This window comes from Sinohyriopsis cumingii, chromosome 5, assembly GCF_028554795.1.
Source record: "Sinohyriopsis cumingii isolate HCF-2022 chromosome 5, ASM2855479v2, whole genome shotgun sequence".
NCBI lineage: Eukaryota > Metazoa > Mollusca > Bivalvia > Unionida > Unionidae > Sinohyriopsis > Sinohyriopsis cumingii.
Window position 1 is genome coordinate 91,166,222 of NC_142965.1, and position 26,070 is coordinate 91,192,291.

Consider the following 26,070-nt stretch of genomic DNA (forward strand, 5'->3'; position numbering starts at 1 on the left):
AGATGTACGAGCATCGGAGCTCTAATTGTCTGTAATTTTCTTTCAAGCGGGAAACATGTGGCATGGTGGACACATATGTTGCTTTTCGTTGAGGCAAGATCTATTGAATGTTGTTACAGTTAGATATTTGTTTTCAATAAATTAAAGGGTCTCTAATTAGGAATTCTGTTAGGATATCTTTGAGTACTGATATCGTGGTTCTGCGTGATGATGGACATCTTTAAAATATATGTGTATAGGTACCTTACTTAGAAACCATGCTGTTCTGCGAAATGATTAACGAATAAAGATGTTAAATTATCTTGCGTAGGGAACAGGAGATGCGAAACGATTTACATGCAGATAAATTGACTTTTACCAATGTACGGGGAGGACAAGATATTCTACTCAGATATTTACGAACACAAATGTATAAGTTGGTTCTGAACACGGGCTCTAAAAGTGATACGGTACTTTATAGCGCGGGACCAGGGCTCTTTGATTAACTGATACAACATGAAAAAACGATTTGTGTGAAATTTAATGATTTATAATGCACACTCACTTTCACTTTTAAAAGGAAATATGTTAACAATGGCATGGTAATTCATACGTAAAGTTGTGTTGGTTCCCAGCGGGGATGTTATCATCGGTGAGGTAAATGTCTGTAGTATACGTGTTCTCGGCACATGATTGTGAACTTCTCTGTGAAAATGAATATATTTGTGTTTCCCTGGTCAGTTGTACTGATTGCTGTATATGAGTCGGACCTCTACTATTTGCAATTTTCATTCAACATGGAATGTTGGTTCCAGGTAGGGATTCTGTAAGGGAACTTGCAGTAATGTATTGGCTTTGGTCGATTGTTACACTATATACTCTAATGATGATAACCTTTTAGTGTAAAACATGGAATAGTACTTACTTTCATTTACTGGTGGTTCTGAGCGAAGATGAATCGCTTCAAGGAGACGAGTATAGGTACCTAACATAGGAGCCAGCTCTTGTGAGCAATGAATTAAGAATAAAGCTGCTAAATTGCAATTCCTAAACATCAAGAGATATTACATGATATACATGGAGATAATGTGACGTCTACAAATGTGAAGGAAACCAGATATATATTCCGGTCGTATTTAGAAACACAAATGTTTAAGTTGGATCTGAGCACGGATGAAAACATTGATACGGTGCTATATATCAGAGGTCAAATAATCTTTTGTGCATGTTAAATACGGAAAGAACGAATAGTATGAAATTTGATGATTTATATAACACACTGAATTTCAAATGTCGTAGTTAAGATGGTCCGTATTATACAGGTCGCGGTATGTGATTGGGAGCAGGACATCAATTTCAATGTAACAATAAAGATGTTTGTCGTTTGTTCTGATAGCAGTATGGGAGTCTGACATGTACTATTTATAGTTGTCTTTGAACAAGTAATGTTGATTCCAGGTACTGATGCTCTAAGGAAACTTGAAGTAGCCTTGAAAAGGCCTTTTTCGCATGTTACACTGTATAGACCTTTGTGACAAACTTTTCGTCTAAAATAAGAAATAGTACTTACTTTAATTTACACTTGGTGAGTGCCAGATGGTTAGTGTCAAAAACATAATACACTTATTTATATTTTGGCATCAACTCGTGAAACAAAACTAAATATTATTTCTGCATTTATTTGTAAGCAAATTGAAGAGCTTTTACTATTTTGTCCTGAAGATAAATGTTAAAAGCAAGAAGAAGAAATACATGGTAAAACTGAATGTAATGCGAAATGAAACCATTACAAATCTACAATGTTCTCGTTAGTATGGATCAAATTACATGTTCACTTTCAATTCAGGTAATTAGTAGGAGACTTTCTGTCAGTTTTTGAACTAATTGCAGTCGTTCCTATGTAAGTTTATCAGAAAATTTTCAAAGTCACTAAGGCAAATCAATAAACTTGTACAGGGTATTTTCCTAAATGTTAAAAATGATGTGCATGGCAAAGACGTGAGATAGGTTCGTGACGGAATTCTACTGGCCATGTGTGTATGAGGATGTAATGAGGTTTTGTATGTCGTGTGACAAATGTCATCGGGTTGTACCTCAGTCCTCACATTGCCCAGTGCCATTAGGAACCACCCTTCTGATTGATTACCCTTTCTCGAGAGTGGCGATGGACTTGATAGGTCCGATAAAGCCTGCGTCAGAAAGTGGTAATCGTTATGTGTTAATTATTGTTAATTTCGCTACCCGATTCCTGGAGCCGTTGCGTTGAAAAATGTTGATTAAGTAACGGTGGCTGAGGCTTTCTTATGAATTTGGTCCAAAGTTGGTGTACCTGAAGAGATACTAACTGACCAAGGGACGCAGCTTGTTAGCCAAGTGATGGAAAAAGTGAACCGGATACTTTCCATTAGGCATCTGACTACTACTCGGTATCACGAGCAGTGCAATGGTCTAGTAGAGCGTGTCAATAGGACGTTGAAGCAAGCTCTGAAGAAGTTGTGCCAAGGTCGACCCAAGGACTGGGATCGATACCTTCTCTCGATACTTTCGCTTACCGGGAAGTACCCTAAGCTAGCCTAGGATTTTCATCATTCGAACTAGTTTATGTGAAGACAGTGGGAGGACCCATGGCTGTATTGAAACAGTTATGGACGAATGAAAAGTCATTCGAAGAAATACGAACAACGTATCAGTATGTTGTTGATCTTGGTAACATCCTGGATTATGCTTGCAACTTGGCCCAGAAGAATCTCTGTGACGCATGGGACGTAAGCCAAGTATTACGACAAAAAGTCGACGCAATGGAAGTTTGAAGTAGGTGACAAGGTGATGTTGTTGTTACCGTTGGAGCACTACAAACTCCAAGTATCGGGGGGGGGGGGCACCGTTCATTGTAAGGAAGAAGCGTGGACAGAACTACCGTGTCCAAGTAGGATAAAAAGTGGTTGTACCACGTTAACCTTCTTAAACAGTATCGTGAAATTCAGACACCCACTGAGTTCGTGGTTGCTACAGTTGTGACTGAAGAACCCGACGACAACGGAGGAGTGGCGAAAGTACTTCCTGACGCCTACGTCGACGTTGTCCTTGACGTAACGTTAACGTCTGAACAGCGTGAAGAGATTGAGGAGATACACCAGGACTACTCAAGTCTCTTGACAGAAAGACCAGAAATTACGGATTCAGATGAGTTCAGTTTAAAGTTGTGGATTAAAGTCATGTGAAACTGAGACCCTATCCACTACCTCATGCGAAATTAGAAACTGTATGGGACAAAAGTAGAACAATTCTTGACTTAGGAGTCATTGAACCAGCAGAATCTGCATATAGTTCACTAGTTGTTTTGGTCCAGAAGAATGATGGTGATGACCGCTTCTGCGTCGACTATCGGAAATTAAACAGGATCACAGAATTTCAAGTCGAAATGTTACCGGATCCTTAGTCCATATTTGCCGAAGTAACCAACGCCAAATATTTCTCTAAAATAGACTTGTCCAAGGGATATTAGCAAATTCCAGTTCGTAGGGAAGACAGTCCAAAACGTACCTTTGCATCACGAGATGGGACTTACCAATGGGTATTCTTGGCGTTCGGGGCCCAGCATGCACCCAGTATTTCCACCCGAATGATGAGGAAACTGTTAGAACCTTTAAGAGGGACCAAAGGCTCAAATTTCATAGACGATTTGTTATTGGCGACATCTACTTGGGAAGAACACGTGGTATTACTGAGAAAAGTTTTTGAACGACTTAGACAGACAGGGCTCACTGTCCGACCATCTCAATGTTACATAGGATTTCAGAGACGACTTATCTAGGACACATACTCAGTAAAGATACATTAACCCTAGACAATGCTAAAGGCGACCAATGTCGGAACACTGCACGTTGAACTACGATGCGATCTTTTTAAGGATTTGCAGGTTAATATCGTAAGTTTGTCTCAAACTTTGGCGCCATTGCTAGTCCGTCGACTGACTTGACAAGAAAGAAGGCTCCGACTAAGGTCATTTCGACAGACGCATGTGAGAGAGCATTTCAGACGTGGAAGGATAGGTTGAAGTCAGACGTCGTAGTGAGACTACTGACATGACAAAGTACTTTTGTCTTACGTAACAACGGTTCCGACAGTGGTGTTGGTGCAGTATTGCTACAGGAACATTATGGAAACTTATTTCTGTTGCTTTTGGTAGCAGGAAATTGTCGCCAGCAGATCGTAATTATTCTGTTACCGAAAGAGAATGACTAGTGGTTATCTTTGAGATCTCTAAATTTCAGCACTATTTGTATGGGCGAAAGTTTTTTCATTAATGTTAGATCTACAGTTACTCTTTTGTGTTCTGCTAATGATTCTTAGTGCACGACATTTTAATCTGGAGATCACTTTCTAGTGCAACAAGCATTGACGTTAAACATCAAGATGACATCTTGCTGAGCTCGCTGGAAATCGCGTAAAAGCTCACGAGATTGGGGAAGCTACTCCGTCATAACGTTGCCTATGCCAGTCTGGTTCCTTATTTCGTATGTTTCCTGTGTTGCACTCCGCTATACAAATAGAGGAGCTCAAAACAGGGAGTAAACAAAGCGGGGGACCAGTCAATGCCTATGCTCGAACTATACACGATTCCACCCCTCGTCCATTGCATTGGGTATAAAATAAATCCTGATCGCATTATGCGAATCCTTTGCGTCAAAGAAACGCACAGCAATAAAATGTGTGCGTCAATTTTCTCCAGCATGCGTTCTTGACGCACAAATGTGCGTAAAGGGAAATAATATATATATATATATATATATATATATATATATATATATATATATATATATATATATATATATATATATGCATGTATGTATGTGTGTGTGTGTGTGTGTGTGTGTGTGTACATGTTCACTTAATGTGTACATACAGCAGCTTTACTCAGCGAGGATTTGAAAGCAATACAAAAGAATGACAAAGAAATAAAATTTACAAAATTATTACTGCACACACTCATTTATTATAGTTTCATATATTAAATATAAGAAAACATCACATTTACCACGTGTTTCTAACCATCCCTCGTTGCTTTATCCGAAAACAATATGAAGGCAGCGGGGCACAGTAATGTTATGGTCTATTTTTAGCAAAAGGTTGACTTCAGTACAAGCGCCTTTTCGTTTGTTTGCTGATCTCTTTTATTTTTTGCAATAGTTTTCATAATATGTTCCAGTCAATCTCTAAATTTACTGTTTCCACGTTGTTTGGCTTTACCTTCATATTGTGTTTTATCAGATTTTCCAGTTCATTCTATTAATTATTGTCCAATATTCGTTTTTTGTTTGGTAAGTATGTGTTCTTTGTGTTATTCTGTACGCAATTGTTGGGAGCACTAGCGATTTTGTTATGCTATTATTCCTATACATTTCAGGCCCACTGGATTGAAGAAAGCCAAACTAGTGACGTTATATACCCTGACAGTGATATTTTGGATTTTCCTGCAGTTTATTCAGTCAGGAAATATAATTTACTACTTGTTAAACTCTCAAGTCCGGGAAACTGAGTCTTCCATTTTCCCTAACTTTTTGTAATGTGTTTTTTGTTAATTTGTGGATCCCATTCCATACAAATTTTGTTATTAACGATTCAGTTTTTTTAGATATATAAATTCAACGTCAGATAGGTCAAATTCGTAATAAATCGTGTTGTATAAATACGATTTCGCTATTTGTATTTTTCCAAATACATTTATTTGCCTGTCATTCGAAATATTAGCATGTTTTTCTAAGTTTTTCCTAATTTGTAGAAAATTTTGTATTTTACGTTCTTTCCCTAAATATATTCCTGGTGCTTTAACTTGACTTTTTATGAGTTCTGCAGTGAGCGCTTGGTGGTTCTGGCTTCCATTTGCCTATCGGTAGTATCTCAGTTTTAATTCGGTTTATCTTTTCACCCGAGGCTAATCCAGAAAGGTTGTCATGCTGCCTTAAATACTTATACGATTGATTTGAAGTTATAAAGTTGAAGCAATCGAACGCATGTTGGAAGGTTTTACACTTCTCCCTCATGTTAGGAACTCTTAGTCCTCGGATTCTTTTATCATTTTGGATTGCATTTTGTAGTGCCTCTAACCCAATTGCGTACAATAATATTGATAGTGGAGAACCCTGTCTTACATAAAGGTTTATTGAAAAGAGTTTTGTTTTTGCACCATTGATCTGTACCATGGAGATCATAGTCTTATATAGTGTTTTGACCCAATTTTGAAATACATTTCCAAATCCAAATGTATGCAATATCAAATATTACGCAAATGCACATATCATAAAGGATATACAAGTTGAAAGTATCCATGAACCAATACAATATTTCTAAACACATGAAAGTGCATTTGCTATTTAAAAGTCTTTTCCCTCAATGATACCGATGACAAATATTTTTTTCTGCAACATCAAACTCCACCTTATTAATCTCTAATTTTCTGTTTGTCATATTGCCAATGAACGCAAAAGCAGTTATGATCTTTATCGCAATAATCGGAGAAGGAGCTGAACAAATAGAAGCGTCAAAGTGTTCCAAAGCCAGTATCAAAACCAAACATTCTTCTTGATTGTGAAATAATGTCTCTGGTACTAATATAATTTCATAGAAAAATAGTACACTGGATGATCTACATCATTTTGTCTTCTTAAATCAGTACTGCACCTACCCCAATATCGCTCGTATAAAAAAAATTGAATGTGTGATGCATATTTAATTTGCAATGTTTGTTAGATAGTTATGTATTGTAACTTTTTTATTATATGCAATCGTAATGTAACATTGTATGTTGGACTTGACGTTGTCCAAAATCAAGATCATTTTCAACTTGACCTGAGATATTGACATTTTTATTCGGTAAAAAACTAATGCATAGCTTAAACAATTATCCGTATTTATGGGTTTAATATTATGATAAACCTATTAATAGAAGTAAACATTTTTGATTTGGGTCTTGGTCTAGGTTTTGGAAATTTCCTTGTACCTATACCTGGCCTGCCTGGCATAATCGTCATTTTATATTATAATCTTAGTAATAGACATTAGAATTATAACTAAGATTTTATCTTGTAAAATTCTGTACCATTCCAGAATGGAATTTTCCATTAGGTAATAACTTTTCCTAGAACATTCTAATTGTAGCCTGAGATCAAGTAGATATCTATAAATCTTAATACTAGCGAAATTAGTTATTCGTGTTTAAGACCTGAGCAGAATCAGTTATATTATCGTTATGACCAGTAGTTCGTTTGGGATAACAGTACAAAGTGATAAGTCAAAAGAAGCTCATAGTATTGTAAATTTAATTCCCAGCTACCCCATACGTTTTATCACAGATTCAAAAATGTAGAATGTTCCGAGTGAATTCGACTATCCTTGAATGTCCTGATATAAACACTTATGCAATCCGAAATGTCTTTGAATGGGTTGACAATACTCTCAGACTAGTGATTTGAAAAAGTTAATAAACACTTTATTAATTCCAATGAATTTCTGAAATAAAGATTTGGTCACAAAATGTTATCTGGACACAATTTTCATCATTGGTCTAAAATTTATACCCAAAGACTGACCTAAATCAGGATTCGATTATTGTTGTATTAAGTCCATATTTAAACAAAGTTTCACTTGATCTAAATGTGAATAAGCCCAACACAGGAATCCAATCATATTGTAAGCAAAGCAAAATGCTATTTAAACCTTATATTTGCAACTTATAATCACAATCAAACGTTGCCTATGCATACAACTTACTATCATGTACAAAAGATAAGCACACAATATAAATTATATATATATATATATATATATATATATATATATATATATATATATATATATATATATATATATATACCGTCTTGTATTAAAAAGCAAATCAAATACATTTAAATTTGATTGATTATAACATACAGATTGGCTTTATAGGATAAAAGACATTATCAAAAATTGTCAAATATGAAATAATTAATAGCTTTATTAATGATGGAGGTATATTTTCTGTTCCAGCACTGTGTACATGACATCCTCCAGAAGTATTAATCTTTACAGATGTATCGATAATGATTTGATGATGACAAAAAATGAATGACTAGTAAAACTATTAGAAGCTTCAACAGATAATCCTTTATTTCAACGGTTTTTAATTGATGGATCTGAGGACACATTCATGATGTAAAATCTTAAATTTTGCAGTATTTATGGAACTTTTGTTGATGTATTAGTATCATCTCAGGATGAATTGTCATATATTATATATTTAATCCATTTAAAATATTTGACAAATTCTATTGACTGATTTCACGACCCTTGCTATTTTAACCTTTGGGGTTAATCCCATTCGAATTAAACAAATACTTTGATTATATTCTCTAGTCTCAGGTTAAGTCACAATTCTATCCATCGTTGACTATAATAATATTGCATTATAATGTTTGATATATGTCATGTTCATGCAAACATTTTCTAAAAGTTGTGGAAAATGTTCATAAAACCCTGTATTATGTTCACGGGATTGGAAGAAACAATTTACCATCTTGATTTGAAAACTTTACCCTCAAACTATACGCACTTATCTGACGAAATCTTTACTAACAGACCTTAAACTAAGTGTTGGTAAATAAAATAAAGTTGCATTGTGTGATTGATATATAATAACGCCATATATTTATAGTATTTTATTATTTCAGTTATCACCTTTATTAAATCAGGTCTTAAAAATTATAATATTATCAGCTGTTTATATGCCTTGTTGTCGACATCTTACATAAGCAGAAAAACGCATGTTTGCGGTTTTGTTATGTTTAATATAAATTTATTGATGTTATTAACTGATGGGTCATTTTCAAAATCGTAGAATTAAATTAAATTTTCATAACATTTAACTACTCTGCACTTAAATCAATGCACAAATTATTGAATTTTATGTATGCTACTTACAAAGATATGTATAAGTCATTCTTCGTATGTATATTCTCGTTATACTTGTTATTTTTATAGAACTTGACATACATCATGCATTACTTGACATACATCATGCTTTGGTGGCTAGTTTGTTTATCCAGGTCTATTCACATTACTTCGTTACCTGTATTGAACAAACTGTACATTTAAACGCTTGAAATGTCCTATATTTGATGCACTCTGTCTCAATTTTAAAAACAAAATAGTGGATTACATTTACGAGGTCAAAAACTACATGCCGTCTAAATACTTCCTACTTCTGATAAGTAACTGGTAAATTTTAACGTCAGACATTATATCGATCCGCGCATTTTTCAAGGAATAAAATGTAGTTAGTAATTTTAGAGAATCAAACACTTCATTAATTTTAGATGTAAGGTTCGGAAATTCGGCCAAAATAAATGTTATTAGAGAAATGAAATTTGAATCCACAAATAATATTGTACAATTAGCATGATATTATGTATAACGAGTTTACAATTGTTTGACATTTAATAAAGACACTATATAAAAACCTATTAATTATAACAAAACTCTTATTTGAGTATGATTGACCGGGATGGATGATCAGTGGCAGGAAAATGTTGAGAATACGAAAACATAAGTCTATAAGCATTGTTATAGGTACATTACTTACTGCTATAAATTTCTTTTCTAAGTCGTCACGACTAATTAAACTCCTATCCAAAAAGAGGAGTAAATGAATAACATATTCAAGTGGATATATGGACAAAGGAAGCAACATAACGTACAGTTTGAGGAAGGGAATGAATTCCATAATAGCAAGGTCAAGATACTACTAGTAGGATATACTATATATTATTTATAGTCTAGGTCCAATAAGAAACTTTTCATGGCAGAAAGATTCATTAGGAAACTAGAATGCAGACGTATATGACTCAGGACAAAAACCAAATACGGGCACATATATATCAAAACCATGAGTCTGCATATAATATTGCAAAATACAGATCAAAATATAGGATACCAAAAGAAGCAAGTGGTAGAATGACATGAATGAATACATGATTAATTAATATAATTTTATGCCACATTTTAGCCTTTACACGCAGCAAGAGAGAGGGAGAGAGAAAAGTGGGTTTTGATACTTTATTTTCGTCTCTTACCTATTTAGTTTTACAACGGTCCAAAGGGAAACCCTCATAGCTTTCTTTAAACCTGAGACAAGTATGATCTCGGGAGAATGAATATTTCAGTATATTCCAATCCTTGATATATGCTTACATATGTGTGTTGCTTTGACTCTATGATCTATGGCGTGACATCCGATTCCTTCTTTAATGAACTAGATCTTACCTGTATGATTATATTAGCGTCAATATATACAAATTTCTGTCATATAATTAAGTATCTAAACACCTACGTTGTTATCGAGGGATAGATGATCTTCTCTCTTTTACATATAATGTAAATATATGACAGTAATTTCATGTATATACTTTGAATTTCTAAATAGAAATCCCATGAGTTTGTGTATAGAGCTGAATGTTAAATTCCGTTTACCTAGTGTGTGTGTGTTTTCGGTAACTCGGGTCCTAATATTCAACTTTATATCATCTGTTCTACAAGATGCTAGCAGACTTTGTGCGTTAGGACGCTTGTGTGCTACAGCTACTAAATGGTTACCATTATTCCGTGGTTTAAGACATTTACTCATGGGCGTCCGCACATAGGGGCAGAAGGTGCACTTGTCCACCCACCGATTTCAACTCTAAACATGCTTAGGCTTACAGCCATACACTTTCATAGCTGGCCACTACATGTTTGACCCCCCCCCAAAAAAAAAAAAAATAATTGTGCGGGCGCCCCAGCATGTATTTGCCATACGGTCATACTTGAAAGAATGTGTTGGGTTATCAGCATCGTGCCGCAAGGAGCTAAATCTACCTGCACAACCGATTATATTTTTACACACAAGTGTTCATATATTTTTAGTATCTCATATTCGAAAATTAAATGCAGAGGGACAATTGTAAACTAGTGTCGTTTTAGCAATTGTGATTCTGAGGAATTCGACAACGCCATTGATAAATTTTGTCATTGATAAATTTCCTAAAACAAGGTTACAAATAATAAATCGACCGGAATGTGTTTATTCTTTACATACTAAAAGTGAGTAGTATTATTAACCTAATAAATTAATTACATTTTATGTCTAGAGTAAGATAGTATGAAAAGGCATAATAGTTTACGTTGAGGAGACGAGATTTGAAATAAAAAGGCACTACAACAAGAATGAGAAGAAACGTTTATGTAATCATAAGGACAGTCTAATTTCTGTCCTAAAGCTCAGTGTAAATATGAACACTTCAAAAGAACCGTGCTTACGTTGTGTCAAACTTATTGATCAGCCATATTGAATGTGCCAAATTCGATAAGCTACTTTATAACGGAACATACTTCGACTACATTGAAAATGTTTTGATCACAGATAAACTAATGCACGAGCTTCATTACTACATTATAAAAGATTTGAAACTGACTACGCTATGCAGATCTGTAGAACAAGGTGTGACAAGAAAATTTTGTCAAATTCAACTAGACGTTATCATTGGTAATACCTGAGAGTTGGTTCTACTACAATCATTAGAAAAGTACTGTTTCAGAAAAAGCTAAATACGTTTGCAGAATTAGCCTTTTGCTTTCCAATTAGAAAATTATTGGATGAGTGTCTGTACGTTTACCAAGCTAACATCCTGTCAAATATGTTGGTCAATGGATTTAACATGAAATACAGTCTTGCAGGAAATATAAATGAAAATATACTTTTCAAAAATCCATTCCGTGATAAACGCGGCAATCTTGAATGATTCATCATTTTCTTCTTGCTCTTCATTGCCTTGTTATGGCAACTTGACATGTTTTCCATCTCTTTCAAATGGATAGCATGCGTTTCGTAGTTGACGACTGAAAAATTGTCTTTGATGATCTGGCTCATGTTTCGTTATAAAGAACTAGAAATTTCATTGCTTTTGATTATACTAGGTTGTGTCTTTGACCTACTGACTTGTATAGCACGTCTTTAAATCCATCACGTTTCTTAAGAAGCTGAAGTTATTCGTAATGTTTTCTACGTAAAGTAAACATGTAAATCGTCTTACAACTGATGATTGGTCCGAATCCGATTTATTTTTTAATTGGCTTTCAACATCTCATTATGACTAATACAATACAACATCAAGATGAATGTACAGTTAGTATATAAAATATGAAGCATACTTCAGAAAAGCAAAACGATTGGTAGAAAACATGGAACGCGCTAGAAGGATTTCAAAAAACATTGAAATCTGAAAGACTACGGAAAGCACAAGAAGACTTAAAAGCATCCAAGTCGTTGAAGACACATTACCTGAAAGAAAAGATACTACTCATGAAACTAGACTTTTTCATTTATCTGATGTTGAAAGAACATATATTGTTCGACTGGTGGATTACCCATTTTAGGCCTTGTTTACATTTAGATACCTATGAAACCTCTTGTTTTAGCTTTGATGAAATTAACTGATTGATATAAAACACGAAGACAGAGACACACAAAAGCAGCATCATTAAGAACAAAATCGACTATCTGATGTAAGCTATGTAAATACCTTTCTACATGCAAGCCAATCTCTGAAATGTTAAAACTATTTCCAGGTCGATAAATAGCAATTTTTGTACCTTCAGACAAATGCTTTGCGAAACAAAAGTATTATTAACTCTATTTATCATACAGCAGACCCATTTGCATACAAAATGTTTTAGAAGACGTATTTAACATGCAATTATGTCTACGATGAAATATCGATTGCAAAAACATTACTAACTGAATTATTCCAAGTTACCTTAGTTTTCAATGTGATCCCACAACACCCGCACTATTAGCACAAAAATGTTACTGTGCAGGTTAAAGTAAACTGGAACTTTGAATGTTCAATGGTTTAACACACCCACATTATAAAGTAAAATAACGTTTATCCTCCAGCAAATGCTGGTTGAAAGAGAAACAGTTTCAACACATCATTTTTGAAGTACAACACTGCTTTATTTGCTAAATCGTGACAAGATATTGATTTGAAAAATTTAGTTTTATTAGGTTTATAATTGGTATATCGAAACACATGTTAAGTTCATATAATTGTTCTATTACATTGTTGAGCCAGTTCACAATTAACATTCTGATAGCTATTTGGTTAATATCAGACAAATAAACTTTATTGAACAAATGTGTTTCTCCATTTTTTGAACAGCTTCTAAAATTTTCAAATTTACCCCGGGACGAAAGGATACGTAGATTTAGAGTCAAGGCTTGTCGTACCTCTACAGTGCCAACAGATAAAATTAATATTTTAAGCCACTCCATCTTCACCATCTAAAGATTTTTGGTTAAAGAGGCTGAACATAAAATAAATGTTCAAAAGAAATGTGATGTAGCATAAAAGGAAATGTGTCATGTCAATGGCTTTTGATGGAAAGATACACTTGCAGTTATTCCTTAGACATTTAGTGGATTTGGAATAACATAAACAGAATTTATTGCAAAAGTTCAAGGAAATGTTGATCGACTGAAACGATTTTAAACATGACGCTATAATAGCATCAAATTACTCACTGATACCACAACCACCACTTCAAAAAGAATACGGCAATTATTAGCGTGGTTATAGCGGTCAAAAAAAGGTCCCAAGAATACTCTCAATGAACATAGTAATCTATCCGTGGGTTTACAGATGAGAGATTGTGTTGAATATAATTATTACTATTTTGTCTCCCAAAAAGAGAAATAAAACCAACATAAATTACTAAATAAAGAACAAGAATAACCTGGACGTGGGGGTGCTAATTGCGAAACATTGCTAACAAAATGGTGTATGTACATTTCGTGATATCGATAAGTGTGTTCTAAATAGACAACATATTACCAAAACATTACCAAAGGTTCTTGAATAGCTTTGGAAACATAATAAATCAAAGTAGAGTTGAAACTTCATTAATTAACAAAATGTTTTACTTTCGCAGGGCTGTTTAATAGTGCTTAAAAGAAATATACATACTACGATATAATCAAATTACTTATAACTTGGAACTATTTTATGGAAATGTCATTAAAGTCATGAATAGTGTTAATTATATCAGGCAAATGAGATACGGCTGGGTCACTCGACGTTCAGTGGACGCATCCGATAAACGAAAATCAATTTTGCAGTTTTACCAGGTCGTAATATACAAAATGAATATATATCACAAATACAATGGATATATGTAGGCTGATATTGACAGAATGGAACAGACATTTTAATGTTGTTTGCTTCGTTTGCATAAGTCAACACCAAGTAAGGTATAGAACTGAAATAATGTAGCTGTAATAAAATAGAGATGTAACTACCTGAATCAAATACTTTTAATAACGTGTGCACTCATATTCTTCTTTCCTTGTGTTAGAGCTGAGATTTCGATCGAACAGCTAGCCTGACATGCGCAAATGAACTTATATATCCTGTTTGTTTTCGAGTTTAGATGATCTGATTGTTTTCCATGCTGTTTCAGCAATTCGTGCAATGTGATGTTTTGCATCAAAAGTAAAGCAACAATCAATTTGAATTTAGAAGGTCTAATTGAAAGTTTGAAGTTATACTGCTTTTCGATTTCTATACACAACAAAAACGCATTTTAGTTTGTAGCCTTTGTAAGGAATGGGTCTAGTAGCAGATTATTTCTTAATAATAATAATAGTACCATAAATTATTAGCATGGCTGCCCTCATTAGTGATAAATTTTGGCTAAAAGCCCTATATTAATGGATTGAAAGAAACATTCCATCACAAGATGTTGCTATGGATTTAACACCTTCTATTTCATGATAGGGTATAAATTGTGGTTCAGTATATTTGGTGGCGGAACAACAAAAAAACCGTAAAGAACCACTGATCCATATTAAGCTACTGGCAAGTTTTCTTACATACCCATGTTGGACGAGTACGAGACTCGATCCCACAATGACAAAGATGATATGTCAGTGGTTTTTAATAGCGAGCGGTTTTTCCAGCATACGGTTATCATCTTGTTGATTCGGCTGAGACCAGGCTTTGTGGATTGTTATTCTGATGTTGTGATATCTCACACGATTCAACAACAACATCATAAACAACAAAAGACAACTTTAAACAACAAATGAAAGTTTTTGCATCTTTGGGGCAATGTCAGACATGTTAAGTGTATCGCTCCTTGGACATATTTCCAATTTTTGTATTTCAATCTACTTAGTTACAAAAGGTGAGATTTGGGTTAGGGAAAATAAAATAAGTATTCAGGAACGATTTCAATCCATTATATTTGCTTTTTTCGTAGTAGCAGTTCTTACTGTTTCGTTGTAACTCGTGAGATTGTATTATTCAGGATATGTGAAAATTTAAACTTTCTTGAATGAAAATTGCATCTTACTCGTGATTTTCACTTATCTGTTTACAACGTGAACCTGGAGTTAGAAAAAAAGTTTCATTTTACGCAGTAAATACTAACCATAGCGGTTAGTGCTCTTGGTTATCTCTTACAGCTCTGTACGTTTAAGAAAAGTGAAATTTTTACCTTCACGTTTTAATTTAAGTCTTTTGAAAACAAGTTATGTATATTTAATTTATTCTCTACTTCTCTCTGTGCATCCAAAATAGCTTGTCAGCACGATTATTCACAAAGTGCTCTGCGTAAGCAAACTAAATTGTATAAGAAATTAGCTATCAATGTGCGAACAAGTTTGATTTTCAGCCCATTAGGAATCAGTAGATAGTATGACTTTAATTAGTTTAAGCAGCTCACCTATATAATTGACCAAAGATATTGTCAAATGTCTGCTTTTTAAGAAAAGAAGTAAATGAGGGTACACGCAATCCTATCTCACCCAGAATGTCATTAGATGCGACATATTGGAACAGCCGCATTGGCGGCGTAGTGGTTAGAATACTGATCTTACAGCTAAAAGTATGCAAGTTTGACTCCTGCCATTGGATCAACATGGATAAGCTACCATGATGTGACATTGGGAAATGCAATTTACTCTATTTCCCTTTGCCCTAACGAACCATTGTTGTGGTTTGTTTGTGATCACATAACAATTCATGCAAACAAGAAAGAAATAAAACAAAAACAAACTTAAATTTGCTTTCGTTTGTTCTGAGTTAAAATGGATTATATTGTACATTTTACCCCACCTCCGAAAAAAATTAATTACCATTCTGCATTTTGGTCAGTGCTGTGATGCCGAATTTAAAATAATTTTGTTCATTTCAGTAGGTAATAAATAATTCCTGTATGTTTTAACGCTACTCAGATGCCCCTCAAACATAGATTTATTCAGAGATTTTACGAGAAACATCTGAAATGTCTCAAAATATAAAATTCACTTTTTGGAACATTTTGCATAGGATGTGAACAAGATTTATAAGGTAATATTCATAAAACAAAGCAACTAATTATTTGACGACACATTTTCTTCATTTACCTTTCGGTACTTTTCTGCAGTTACAATTCATCATCTTCATTTGGTTAATGCCTCTCTTCTAGTGCTTTTATTTTTCAACTGATAAGCTTGTTACCATTGTTGTGTAAACTGTATACATACATGTCTTGACAATTAATCAAAGGATATGCCGATAACTTGATTTTCAGGCGTCTTTAGTCTTTCGATTCTTTTAATCTCCGTTAAATCTTGATTTTCTTCATTTCTGATTACAGCATTGAGAACTCAGTCACACAGTTAGTGACGTACTACTTGGTTTGCACCTTATAGATTTTGTGCAATTAATTTTTGTCGATGCGGACATGTTTATGAATTTGGTATATGTTTAGGTGACTTAGTCTCTTGTTGAAATCAATTTTAGCACTACTTGCTATATATCCGAAGAGCATAAAGGAGCTCCGTTGTCCTTCCTCAGTTCTTCGTTCGATTTTTAGATCCGATATTCATCTCCATGTGCACACGAATTTGTTGCTGTTACCCCTCTTGATCTAAATTGACGGGTTGCCCTGAAACGCTACTCATACATTCATCACACGTTTAGTTTTTCGTAAATTAAAACTGTGCCACATGGACATCCGATATAGCCATTACAGCAGCCACACTAAACATCGTTTCATCGAAGATTCTTAGTACTACATGGGGTTTGTACTAAATAACGTCTTATAATGTAAAATTGTTCGTACATGAAAACGGTCAAACAGAGGCATCTGAAATGGCAGTCACAATAGTCATCGTCAAAATCTTGATATGTTTACTTCTCCTACATGGCTCCTTATCTTGTTAGTGCGCTTGCTCGAAAAGAATTCTTATGATGTCTAGTTGGTACTAAATGTAAGCGGTGCAAAACCGATATCTAATAAGGCCACCATGGCGGGCAGCTTGTGTTTTCACCAAAAGTCTTCTTATAGAGTCTAGTTGGTCCAGTATGGAAATTGTGCGAATTTGATATCCAATATGACCACTATGGCAGACATCTTGAACTTCTTGTTATGGTTATTTCTCCAAAATGGAAAGTCATATCAACATGGGATTTCCTTCAGAATGCTGGTTGTAAATGATGTTTTGTTGTTACTCAGTTAACATGACGATAATATGACGTCTATTGCGGCTAATCTGAGAATATTGTTATTAATGAAGAATGTCATAGATGGTTACAACAATGATCTTCTCTTGAATTCCTGCAAATTTTGCTCAGCCAGTAGAACATCCGACTTTGGCGGTATTCTGGTAATTTTTATGGAATGATGGTGACATATGCTAACTTAGAAAAAATGCAGCTTTCCAGAGAGTACATTCATTGGATTGACTGGCAAGCTATAATGAAAACACCCTACTTGGCTTGGACTCTTTATTTCTGTCAAATCAATGTTGGTCTTATGTAATTTATTTGATCTAGAAATGAATAGGTTAAATATGTACAGTATTTTTTCTTTTAGGCTTAAAACATCATTTGTAACATGATAATTGTAATGTTATTAGATGTTAAGAGTAACTAAGGTGTCCTTTGGTCAGAATGTTACCACCACGTGATGAGGTTGGGTAGCTCTTATTTGTATATTTACATTGACAACTACTTTTCTAAACATACCAACTTCTATAAATAGAAAAGGAAACGCTAACTCGACCAAAACTTCAAATTCCAAAAAATAACTTTTTTCTGATCGTTGCTGAAACAAAATTCTTTCTTTGTCAAACTCGTGAAACAATCTGGATAAAAATGCTGCAAGTTCAGTTCTTACTTGGACATCAGGATTATCACAGGCCAAAGACCGTTAAATGACGTAAAGAGGAATAACTAAAACATTTATGAGCAGCAGAATTCAAAATCAACCAAAAAACACTCAGTGGGGCTACAACTCTTTCACGGGTAGATTCGTTTCACGTATGTATTTCATTAATCATAATAATGAATTATAATAATGATAACGAACATTATGCTTGGATCTTCGTTAATCTTAGCTTAACTTATTTTACTGGATACTTACTATGCTTTTAATTGGCATTGTTATAAAAAGCACATTTAAGGAAGTTGGCAATATCGTTTTGTAGATAGAAGAGATAGAAACGTTTTCATATTCAGTCATTAATTTCATTTTATATACAAACGAGACTTTACTTGCTCTTTAATGAATAAAATGTATTTTGTCTTACAATTAATACTTTTCTCAGTATATAAGGTTAACAAACCTACTATGTAAATACATTGTATGGAAAAGACATATGCATTGATGATTCTCCACAAAAGTCTAAATATTCAAAATATTTATTTTAATAAAAAAAACACAGTAACCACCAAACTAAAAACAATAATAATTTCAGAATGGTGCAAAGGGACGAATATAGCGGTAGATCTGAAGTCAGCTGAGTCTGCATGTTTTGGGTCTAAACCTAGCCATATTATATGCAGTAGCATCCTTCAAAGTCACCGCAAGACAAACGAGGAAGCCCCACGAACCCCGAACTGACGAAACACCACACAAACCGTTTAAATATGTCAGGACGGCTATTAATTCCTTCATTCACGATGAATGTGGTCGTTCAACCAATATTGTCATCGACCTCGAGTTTAAAAATATAAATATCATGTTAAATGAGAAATTAAAATTATCTCTAAAATGACTTTTCGAGATCAACTCAGTACAAACCTATTACTCATCACTCCGATATGCATATAATCAATCAGATTATTCTACACCACAATGATACAGGATTTGGTGATACATCTTTATCCACTGCGTTACTCGTGGGCTTGTGTTCCAGCCTGTGTATAAACGCTAAAATAGGTTTTGTATGAACGAAATTAGATCCCTCTAATGTTTGTAATGTTATGAATCTGCCAAATTAATTTACGTCGGTCAATGAAAGTATATATTCTTACAGACATTCACAATAAAACTTTAAATATTGAGCTTATCCTATGAAAGCACGTGTTCATTAATGTAAAACATAAAATGTATGCTAGGATTGTTCGAATCATTAGATTGGCTACAACTGGCCGATGGCCTGGAATGATGACGTTGTTATTACAATTATGCAGGGCAATCCCACTTGCTATAAATAACTACGAACTAAAACCCTAAAAAAGTAGCAATACGCTGAATAAAAATTTATGTTTACTTAATGACGCAAGCAAAATGGGAAAGCGAATTAATCAACTTAATTGAAATGTCACTGATAAGAGTTTATCCTGTTTTATTTACTCAATATTTTGTGGTATAATGGAAATACCCTTAATTGCTGGCTGAAATATGTTTATTAAATGGAAAGTGAAAGCCATTCCCAAATGACACACTGAAGCTCATACTGGGTGAGATATGGATTCCAAGCAAAATCCATCATCTTCTGGTTCATGGATGACTTTATCAACTAAGATCAGTCTGTTGAAAAGGGACATTCTGCGTTACACATCTGGAGTTTAAATTTCAATAACCCTGATCAACGTCAGATAGATTAATGCCTTGACATGCATGTTTCCTTGTATGTTCTCAAATAATTAAGACATACCAGTAGAAGATCAGACAAAATAAAGTTATTTCATGAAATTATTATGGTATGTCAGATGACATAGTAAATATCATACTCAAAATTTCGGTTAAGTAGCAAACTAGGATGCATTTTGTCTTGATCAGATCAAAAGACGGATCCTTTGGGGTCAGTCCTCTGAATTTTACTTTTGAATGTATAAATCAATTATATTTTAAAATATAACTCTCTATATATCTGAACTTATTTGACTCCATTGGCTCAACGCTGTTGATATTTTTTTCTTTACATTAATTTGACAGTCTGATTGAAACGCTTGACAAAACGAGTCCAAGATATTGATTGCCTGGCTCGCTGGAAACCAAATGCAAACCAATCCTGAAACATTTCGGCTCTTGTTGTGTGCAACAATAAATCAGTATGAAGCCTGTGCTTAACATAACCAGTGATGTCAGAAATTGTGAAGAAACTGTAAAATTGGTAAGAAATAGTGTTGACTATGAACAACAAGTCGATTTCCATGAAAAACAGCATTGTAGAGATAGCTAACTGTCCTCAAACTAATGGGTCATACGTTAAGAAGACTAAAGAAATGTACAATGGTAAGTACATATTTCCTTTCCAATTTCAGCTTTTGCCCTTAGCCAATCACATGCAGTGATATGATCACTGCTAAACGTCAAAATGTTTCAAGCGCTTCCTCTGAGATTTGTATATGATGACACACAAACTGTCAACATAAACTGTTCCTTATAATAATAGTGACAGCTAATACTTAAGTCCATCTCTCCGGCGACTTTTAACATTCTCAATAGGCGTTGTCGCCAATTTTGTAAATGATTTTATTTACTTTATACACAAAAAACACAATGTAAGATATTTATATATTTTAGGTGTCCCTAAAGCTAGAATTTCATCATGTGACAAACAATTGTTTACATACTGAGATGCAATTATGTGGAATGAGTTACCAAATCTTTTCAGTGGAATCAAATTTGAAATTTTACTTACAATTTAAGTGATCCATACTTTTCAGAATCCTTCAGGTCGTAACCTATGAATCTTTCAACATAAATACTAAATTTGCATTTTGTTACTGCCTTTTATAAAAACTTGTACTCGCTTTTAATTTAAGTTCTGTGCTTTGCGATTAATTACGTTATATTTACGTTCTATATGTTGGCATGTTTTGCAAATCATGTCGATTTAATATCGTTATTGTTAAGTCGTGTCGGTCGAAAGCTCATTAGAGCTTATAATGAATTCGATGAATTAGTATTTTAAATCATGTTGACTACAAATGAATCTTATTTCATCTCTTCTTAGTCTATCGTAATCAAGAATAACGAAATGCATTATATAACCCGATAAGCCCAATTGTGTCCTTTACTGCAAGGTAGTCTTACACAGGAATTAGTCAGTTCAACACAATAATCTTCCTTTCTTTCAAGACACTCAGAGCAAAGTGAACTGAATATACGACATAGACAACATAGACATAGACTTTTCCAAAATGGAGGTTATATCGACTTCGGGTTTCCAACAAAATGACTTCTTGCGAAGTTGTCTTGATCCTAAACGATGTATGTTTGGTGATCAATGAACATGGTGCCTGTCTGACATCCATAGCAGCTAATTTGAGAATCTTGTAACTGCTAAAGAGTATTTGAGATTTTTTCAACATTTCACACTTAAAAGAAGAAAAAGATTTTGATCTTGAAATCCTAAAAATTCTTTCCGTCCACTAAAGGCTCAATCCCTTGAAGAGACACTTGTTAACAAACAACAGAGCTTATATCATCTAGTTTTGCAGCAAATACGAAACCTATTAAGCGGCAGTTATGCATTTTAAGTTAGACCTGTTATTCGGAAATGAGGGAATATATCATGTTCATGAACACTTGAAACAATCCATCGGCAGGGAGTGTCGAACATGCGATGCACCGGCTGCAAGTCTAAGCTATTCTTATTCTCCCGTATTTCATTCTCATTTTAGTTTCATTTTCTGGTATAGTTTCGAAATAAGCTTAATATTCTCATGATTGACATTTCATTCGGCCAGTTGCAACTTGTTTTGTGCCATTCAAACTAGATTATTCACCAATAATATAAACCTCTGATAATTGCAAGACACTATTTTATCACTTTATCGTAATAAAAAATAAAGGAAAGTATTTTTGAATAAAACATACACAAGACTGAAAGAAAATGGGGAATCCAAGTACCAGCGTAACCATCGGTAAATGTTATTTTTAGCATTTAAGAGCAATGCAGTATTTCAAAAGACACTATGGTTCACTATCCTGCATCACTGCGTTAATATTTTGACCGCATCCGTTAGCCTGCACATGGAACTGTACAATCCAACCCAGAAAGTTTGTAAAACGTTTCTTGAAAAATTGCCAGAATCATTTGCATACAGTACATATTTACAATTTAGGGAAATTGAATCAAATCGTAAGAAACCCTTCATTACGTAAAGTAGGTAATATAATTTTGTGACCACAACATACCGTAAACCTCGCTTATTAGCTGGATAACACGGCAAGCTGGAAAGAACAAGATCAGTTATCGCATAATCTTCTGGACGAAATGAGTATGTGCAGTTTGTAAGGGGCAAACAGTGGAATAAATGCCAGATTTGGCACACCAATATGCAACAGTAGATCACGGTCTTTTGTTGATGTCCTTATCAGCTGCACCGCGCTCATAAACTATTACTGACGTGTAAGGATTTCCCAAGAAAGAATGGAAACCAAACTGGATGATTTGGTGGATTTTCGTGGTAAGACCGACATTTCATATTGCCTAGGAGAACAAAAATACGGAATTTGTTTCTTTTAAACTCGGGTAGAAATTAATACTGCTGTAATACAAAATCAACTTCATGTGCACATTTGAAACACGTTGTACTTATGAAGTCGAATTAGAGTCACGTGAGCTTATAATAATATTATTCAAACAAATTCCATATATTTTTAAGCATGTGCTGCACAAATGGTTAAGCCTAAAACAGAAAGTTATACAAATAATATTCTTACCTCTCGGAGTGGCCTGGCTGCTGAAATATGTTACGTTTTACTCTTGAGTTTGAATATATACATAGTGGAGTGATGGTGTGTAGTTTCCAATAACCACTTGGAAATTATATCACGTGACCCAATAAATTGGTAAGTATGCATCTCCATAAAAGGCGCTAACTATCAAACAGATTCATATAACTATTTATAAAAGCGAATAGGTGCTAAGCATACATAGTATGGTAATACATTAGGTAATCAAACAAAATTTGTGAAGTAGTTATTCTTCTTAATTTGACTCTAGTTTATCAGAGTCTTCCATTATTTTGAGGTCGTAAGTGAGAATATTTGTTAACGTAATTGTAATGTAATCATCTTTAGTTATTCGTGAAACAGCGCTAGTTCTCATTAATTACTGGGACAATATTTTCATTGAATCTATTGATAATGACGATATATAGCAAGTGAAAACTTTATCGGGACGTATATTTGCACCCCATTAAATGATCAGAAAACAGTTTATATATATATATGTATATATATATATATATATATATATATATATATATATATATATATATATATATACATATACATACATACATACATACATACATATATATATATATATATATATATATATATATATATATATATATATATATATATATATATATATATATATATATATATATATATATATATATATATTTCTTCCAAATGTTTTGAGAGATTTTAGATTTTAGTTATCAATACAAGTTTTAGTGGTAATAAAACTCAAGACATTGTATTGTACACCAAGTGTGAGATACCTACATATCCTAAAAATAAGTTGAAAACTATATACTTTGAATTATTTACATTTTTCATGTCAATTATTTCAATTTGGGAAGAACACATTTTTATATTTAATTCGCATTCGTCTGTGACTTTTAACTGAAGAAGGTGATGATGAAAAAGAAGATTGCATAACAAAGTAAAGACCAATATTTCTATTTGTCAGTCAGATTCTGCGTTGTAGCTTGGAAATATTGTGTAAATTAGGTATGTTCACGCTGAAATAGGACTTGAGTTTACATGGATATTTGCACAGCTTTATTCCCGCCATTCATTCACAAATTCATTGAAAATTGATACTTTAGTAAACGAGAACATCCTCACCATCCTCCAAAAAGACTTATATGAACGCGGATAAAATGTTCTTTTTCAAGGCCATCCATCCTGAATATTGCATATGCGGAAAATATGTCCTTCTCGATGCTGCACCATACAGAACAATAAAGAGGAAAATAAATGAAGTCACAAGATTTATTTCTCAGAAATTAGGTGTCATAGGATGATAAACCAGCACAAAATTTAAATTTGTCGCGCCAAACCTAGAGATGTATATACAATGGCTAGTGTGGTATGGTTGCATTATTAACTTAAAATGTTAGGAAATTATTTGCCTAAAGTACTGATTTCCTGGAATGGGAAGAGGAAATTCTACACCCATTACTTTTGAGTTCCGGCCGATAAAATATTTAACATATCTACTGATGTATACAATGTTCTCACCACCATTTTGTGTTTGTTCCATTTGTTAATATTTCCTAAACAAATTGATGTAAAGTTGCCTTTATTTTTTGTCATTCCTGCCATGACCCATTATGAAGCAAAGACAATTAATTCTCCAACACAATGTCATTTTAACATTGATATTTAGGTTATATTCAGTGTGTTAGTAGATCTCGGTCTATGCAATTTGTATGAAGCTATAGTACAACATAACATAAATCTACAACAGCGCAGAGCAACTGTAGATTAGCTTATGTGTCTTTGGCAGTTTGACTCACTTATTATGCCATGATTTGCTGGAACATTTGCGTCTGTGGAGTTTGGTAGGAGTAATCAGTAGATCATCAAATAGCTCATCCAGTTCGATATAGAACAGAAGATCATGATCTTTATATTTTTGCAACTGGACCGCACTTAGAATAGAGTATATGATGAGGATTTCCTATTAAAGTAAATAAACCAAACTGGATTATCTGGGTAGATTTTCTTGGAAAGAACAACATTTAATAATTTGTGTTGCAGTCTTGGAAGCAAAACGTTTATAATTGTTGTGTTTTTCTTCTACGATTTGGTTGGAAAGTGATGCGGCAATAATACGAAATTAATTTCATGTTCAAATGTTGAAATCGTTTACGTTATGTATGTGTACCAAAGATTGTTTCGTACAAGAATCAACAAAAATATGATTGGTCTAATCCATATTGATAACAAAGCCTTACTGGAAAAGATGGACCCAGGTTTAAGCATTTCATATTTTACTGACTTGGGGGGGGGAACGTTTTTGTGCCTTGCTAATGATTACAAATGTATACTGTCCTCTTGTATAAGTACCGCTACACGTTTTATGTTGAATATTTACACACTATCCTATCAAGACACTTGGTAAATGGATGTATCTTAATGAGTAATATTTCCTCACTGCCGCGGTAGGTCATTACGACCTATAGTTTTGATTTTATTTAATGATCATTTTTCCAGTCACTGTTCATTTTAGAATCATGCAGTTGATGATATGCATCCTTGTTTTAAACCCAGGTTTACAAGAAAACGAAACTCGTCATGTTCTACGTTTCATAACGTTTTGCAATTTTTCTTTTCATGTTTCAGTTTCTTTGTTAAAGGTTTGCGTTCAAAATTCATTTTACGGTACAGTTTATGCAAGAATTACGAAATCTTATAATCTGTCGCGTGCTGAATTTGTTAGTACTACACTTTTTCAAGCAAAGAAACAAAGACAACTAGCATTGATTGGCTACATTTAATGTTTTCATAACCTTGATTTGGTGTTTATGTTTAATTCATAACCTCAAATTTATTTCTTCTCTTTTATATTGCAAGCAATCATCTTTGCAAATACTCCAAATCTTTGAGAGAGATATTTTGTCCAAGATGTTATTGGGAAAACCATACATAACAAAGCACGGTACAGCAGGTGGCAGTAACTATCCAAGAAAGTTCTAGCTCTACTGATTGCTTTTTCAAGGCAGAATATATAATACCTACAAGTACAAAAAGGTAGACAAGAATAAAAATGTATAT